The sequence below is a fragment of the Psammomys obesus genome, unplaced genomic scaffold (assembly GCF_907164565.1).
Source record: "Psammomys obesus unplaced genomic scaffold, mPsaObe1.curated_primary_1811, whole genome shotgun sequence".
Classification (NCBI taxonomy): Eukaryota; Metazoa; Chordata; class Mammalia; order Rodentia; family Muridae; genus Psammomys; species Psammomys obesus.
Window position 1 is genome coordinate 11,475,152 of NW_026585644.1, and position 6,176 is coordinate 11,481,327.

The 6,176-nt window shown below is 44.2% G+C and overlaps 1 pseudogene; it reads left to right on the plus strand.

Moving 5' to 3' along the window:
* The first annotated feature begins 3,775 nt into the window (after positions 1–3,775).
* Positions 3,776–5,085, plus strand: LOC129687283 (40S ribosomal protein S23-like; annotated as a pseudogene).
* The last annotated feature ends 1,091 nt before the right edge of the window (positions 5,086–6,176 follow it).

Consider the following 6,176-nt stretch of genomic DNA (forward strand, 5'->3'; position numbering starts at 1 on the left):
CTGCCAACTGGAGCAGTAAATAAGGAGAAAGGGTTTGTTTGGCTTACATATCTTAAACACGGTCTTTTGTGGGAAGCCAAGGAAGAAACTCAAACAAGGAGGAACGTGGAATCTGAGTGGAGGCCATGGAGGGATGCTGCTTACCGGCTTGCTCCTCATGGCTTGCTAAGCCACTCTCTTATAACATGCAGGCTCACTCTCACAGGGACGGCACCATCCACAATGGGCACTAACCACCGAGTAAGAAAATGCTCTGCAGGCTTGCCTACAGCTCACTGTAATGGAAGCATTTTTCCAATGGAAGGCACTGCCTCTCTAGCTTGTGTCAAGTTAACATAAAAACAGCCAGAACAGGAAAAAGAAAGTGATGAACTTGAGGAAGGTAAAAGTGGAACATAAAAAATAATTTCCCAACAGTTGAGGGTGGCAAAGGGAGAAAACATGCCCCAGGAGCAGTTCTACTTCAGACTTGGAATCCCACAGTCCTACATCAAACCCATGAATGCCTCTGGAAAGCAGAAAAGTTAATCCCGGGCCAAAGAAAAACAGTGGGTAAAGGTAAAGGCTTTCCAAGTAGTGCTCAAATCCCTATTCGCTCATGAAATCATCTTTCCTCAAAACTAAGGGGGTAGAACACGTTGCTGACAATGGATTTCTCTCTGAAGGACCCACTTACCTTCGGGGTGTGTGTGTGTCGAATCCCCATCTATATCAGGCAGGGCTTTCCAGCAGAGGTTTTTGCCAGCTGAGCACTCCACTGTATTAGGAACTCTTGTTAGGAGCTTGCTAGAAATGTTTGTTCAGTCACTTGAGTTTAACTGTGACATCTGTATGCACGTACCATCAACCCCCATTCTCTCCGGAGCTGGAAGATGTGGGTGGGGAGGATTCCTATCTGTTCTGTTTCCCAGCAGGGTGCTCTACCTGACTTCTCTGTGTTCTGCTTTGACAAACGGTTTTCACTTGGCATCACAGAGAGTTTTTCTCTGTGTATTTTCTTAGCCCACAACCTTTTAACATCTAACGCTCTCTCTTTATCTGCTGTCAATTTAGACGGCTTCTAGAAAACTTCCATCCCACTTCCATGTAATACATTGTAAGAAGATTTCTACCTTTTGATCACTCCACACAGTGTCCAATTCACAGAACTAAAGAAATGTGGGTTGTCAAATAATTCAGAGAGAAGGTCATTTCCTCAAACCTTTCTACCTTATGTTAGTATCTGAAGTTATCCATCATGAGAGGTGGTTTATGTTTTCCAATTTTGCAGCCTGTTTGCTAGGATTCTTCCTGTTTCACAGTCCATAGAGAAAGACAGGCAAGTGTCACAGCCTTAGGGAACAGAGGAAATACAGCTCTGGGGTCTTCTTTTTCCAGACAGATTAGTGAACCTGGAGGATGCCTGGGACTTAGAAAAAAATGTTCAAAGGATGCAGCCGAATGGTTTGTTTTCATCTACTCCAAAGAAAGGATGGACTTGCTGACTTTTAACCTCCAGAAACGGGTATGCAGGAGTACGGACAGGGTTTGAATCGCCTTGGCTCTCATGCTTGTGCTGCGTTTTGCAAATCGGAAGCTTTTAAATAACCAAACATCTTCAATGAAGGGAGTAAGCAGGTAGTCAAGTGAGTTGGAGGGGAAGAGATGCTCACAATTCTGGTGAAGAAACACTTAGGTCACAATGCTGTCACCTAGGCTGGGCATGGCGAGTACATGAGGGGATTCACATGGTTTGCTCATGATGTAGTATCATGTGTAACTGGGCCTTGCTGGGCAGAACACGATGGCATGAACACACCCAGATTCCAGGGTGGGCTGGAAACACACACAGTCGTGTGTCTAAAAAGGAGAGGAAAGCAAGAATCAGGATGGCCACACACACTGCCAAAAGAGGTTAAATATTTATTGTTGACTGTCTGCTTCCTTTCAAAAAGACCTAAGGCGGAGTATGTACGGTCAGGGACTCACACGGCTGTTTAGTGACACAGTAAGGACTGGAAATCAGGCTCACCTGGGCCTGAATCCTGAGGTCTGCACCCTCCTCCAGTGTTTGCCAAGCCAAACCACATGATGGGAAGGGGGCATTTTGCTTTTGTAGACACCTAATAGCCTAAAGCACATCTGCATGCTGGAACAGGGCAGTGAACTTCAAAAGCCTGTTAGAGAACACCGCAGACAATTGCAGGTGAACCCTGCGCACTGCGTCTTCAGGGCATAGCCCGGGGAGGGATTCCTTTCAAAGAGCAGAGCCACAGTTGGCTTTGCTTCCTTCACTGTGGTCGTTCTTTCTGAAGTTCATTTCCTCTTGTTTACCCATGCCATTAGACCTGTGGCTGAGCTCTTTCCCTTCTCATCTAGGTAGAACAGAATGCATCTGGCAGTAGCTGTTAGCTCCTTGAAGTTTGACTCTAGATAATTAAAGGTTTAATTCTAGCCCTGGTTTGGTTAGACAAGACCCCAGTTTTTCCATATGCCTAAAATTAAAACAACAACAAAACCACACTGTCCATCAAAGACAACATTTCCCCCTTATGTAAGATCCAAAGAGTCACTTGGAGGACATCCATCCTGGGGTAAGAGAGTTGTGTTCCTCCATACCCCTGTATCAACTCGCAGCCCAAGGTCAAGCTGAAGACCTGGGGTTTAATAGTAATCTTGGCCTTGGTTCTAAACCTCTTGTTTTTAAGATGAAAAGAACTAGTCTTTCCCCCTATCTCTGCTAAATTTGGTAAAAGATACTTGATGAGGCCAAATAGTTTTTCCATAAAATGAGAGCGATAAACATTAGATTTGTGAAAGAGAAAGGAGGCAGCTGTGTTTTTGGGCTGGTAGTCATGAGACACGATGGAGGCCAATGCATGGAAAAGGATGGAAGGGACAGTAAAGCGCTCCTCCTACTTTCTCTCCACAGCACAGAATTCAACATTTGTTAAAAATATCATTTCGAATCACAAGCGAAGGCTTAAAAAAAAAAAAACAAAAGCTCAATGAGAGAAGTTTTGTAAACACACACATTTCTAGGGAATGCTAAAAGAAGTATTTAGGGCTCCAGGGTTGATGTCAGGTAAAATCTCAGGTGCCAAGAAAGAAATGGAGACTTGGGCAACCGCAGTCCAGCGCTGTAGAGAAATGTATAGCTTGTTTTTACTTCCTTCTTCTGTTTCTTTGTTATACACGAAGCTAAAACACAAACAAGTGCTGTAGAGTTTCACGGGCACAGATGTGATACACATCATTACTACATCATAAAAGACAAGAGCTGGGATGCAGAGCTACACGACTTCACAGGTTGTCCATGCATCACACGACGTGGTACGGTACTTATACAGGCTATGAATGGTGAAAAAGTGAATATTGTAATATCTAGAATAGTCACTAAAACATGTAATACAGCCAGGTGTGGTAGCGTTCATCTGTCATTCCTGCACTTGTGAAGTGGAGGGAGGAAGGTCACGAATTCGAGGTCAGCCTGGGCTACATACCGAGACCCTAAAAATAAAGTGAGTCAAAGAACTAAGGGCAGTAGATGTATCTCAGTGGTAATGAGACTACCTAGTATGCACAGGGCCCTTGGTTCAATCCCTAGCATTAGAATCAAAAAGTAATGCAGAGAGGTATGGTAAAGTCAGTAAGAAAAATTAAAACCAAAAAATGCCATGCTGAAACAAAAAGCAGGAAGGAAGAGCAGAAGGAGAGGGACTAAAGGTAAAATAGAAAAAAAACCTCTAAATAATAGACTCAAATTTAACTGTATTAATAATTGTGTTAAACGATAATGGAGTAAATAATCCAGCCATGAGCTAGAAGTTGTCAGAATGAGTTAAAAACCTATAAACCAATAGTATGCTGTCTGTGGGAAGTACATTATAACCATAAAGCCCCAAGTTAGCTAAAGAGAAAGAAAAAGAAATTGTAGTTATATTGGTATCAGACAAAACAGATTTTTGTATTACAACAGTTACCAGATATAATGAGTGGTGATTTAGAATGATGAAATTTCAGCTCTTTAGGAGCAAAAAAGAACCACAGATGTGAATATATAGTATAAGAGCTTCCAAATACAGGGAACATAAGTTGACAGACCAAAAGGAGCAAGATGACTTTCACAGCTATAGGTGGGCTTTAATAGCAGGGGTCTGAGCGCACCACCAGTTCTCCTGAGTTAAACGGTAGTTATTGAGAGGTACATACACTGCGAAAAATTAGGATATTCAAGTTCACACAGCAAGCTTACCCAAATAAGCCATATGCTGTGACCATTGCAACCGTACCTTCGGGAAGCTGATGTGATAAGCAGTGGCTGCAATGACAGTCTTATTATGCAGATTGGAAAGTGGGAGCTGCAATCAATTCTACAGATAAGTTGAGAACAGCATCGGTGCTGTGTGGCCTGTACAGTTTGAGGACACTTAGGAGCTTGTGTGAGTAATGTGTTTCGGTGGGAAGGAAAAGATTAAGAGGAAAGGAAAGAAAGCGTAACCTCTCCAGGCTGGCACAGAACACAAGGAGACTGAGAATTAAAGCTTGGAACCATTTCTGTAATATCGATTTGGCCTGCTGGGGAGTAGGACATTATTTGTAACTCAATCCAGTGGTGATTAGGAAACACGACCCAGCCATCAATTTAAGAATTCAAACAGGTGCTCTTGGGCCCATGGCACTGGCAAGCTGGGCAAGTGTCATGGTCTCCCTACTGCCAGGAGGCTCTACAGTCACCAACGGGACCACAAGTGGCATGACAAACAGTATAAGAAAGCCCACTTGGGCACAGCCTTGACAGCCAATTCCTTTGAAGGTGCCTCTCATGCAAAGAGAATTGTGCTGAAAAAAAGTAGGGGTTGAAGTCACACAGCAAATTCTGCTAACCGGAAGTGCAGCTGATCAAGAACGGCAAGAAGTATGTTCGTGGCCAATGATGGCTGCTTGAACTTCATTGAGGAAAACGATGAAGTTCTGGTGGCTGGATTTGGTTGAAAAGGTCATGTGGTAGGTGACATTCCTGGAGCCTGCTTTAAGGTTGTTAAGGTAGCCATTGTGTCTCTCTGGGCCCTGTACAAAGGCAAGAAGGAAAGGCCAAGATCATAAATGTTGACAATGGAAACACAGTAATAAATTTTCATATTCTGAAAGCAAAACAAAACAAAAACAAACTCAAACAAACAGAAAAAGAGTTCAAACAGGTGCTGCCAAGGTTTCCTTCTTACTTTGAGTCTTTGATAGACAGTAAAATTCACCCTCTCCCAAGAATTTTCTCCCATTAATAATCTCATTTTTTAAAGTAAATGATGATGCCCTGGATGAAACGCACGGAGTGGGTCTGAGCAAGAGAGATTCGAAGGTGGGTGGCAGTCAGGTAGGAAGTTGTTGCTTATGTGTGTAGAAGAGACCATGGTAGTTAAAAATGGAGGCTTTACAAATGTCTACGGGCCAGGCATGGAGGCTCATAGGCAGCTGAGGCAGGAGAATTGCCATGAGTTTGGGGTCATGCAGAGCTACAAAGTGAGTTCCAGGGCCACTTGAGCTATAGTATCTCAGAAAACAAAACAAAATTATTGTGAGAAGTGGGCTGTCGTGGCTCCCATCTGCAACCCCAGCATTTGGGAGGATTGTGCAAGAGGATTCCTGTGAGTTCAAAGTCAGCATAGGCTATAATAGTGAAGGGACAGGCCAGGTGAAGCCCTATCAAAACCAGATCAGACCAGAAGGGGTTGTAAGGCATGGCACAAAGACTGAAGACGGGCAGGTTGAAAGGGTCACCAGCGCGTGGGCTTTGTTAGAGGAACTCACAGGGAGAACGGGGGGTCTTCAGGGTGTGGGGTGAGGCCATGTGTGTGCTCGGGCAACCTCTGTGTCTTAACGGGTCACCACTGGGCATACAGAGGCCCAGATCTTCTTCCTTGCTGTGGAAATTCATGCTTTTAATTCTCAGTCCAGACCCTCCCCCAGGCTGAAATCAGTGGCCGTGTCCCCTGCTACAGTGTTCTAGAAAATACTGTTTCACACACACACACAAAAGCAGTCATACGTGGTAAGGCCAGTGAGATGGCTTGGAGGGTTCAGGTACATGCTCCCAGGCCTCGTGACCTAAGTTCGATCCTTGGGACTCACATGGTATACGAAGGGAATCAACTCTTGGAACTTGCTCTCTGACCTCCACATGCATGTATGCTCCTCCC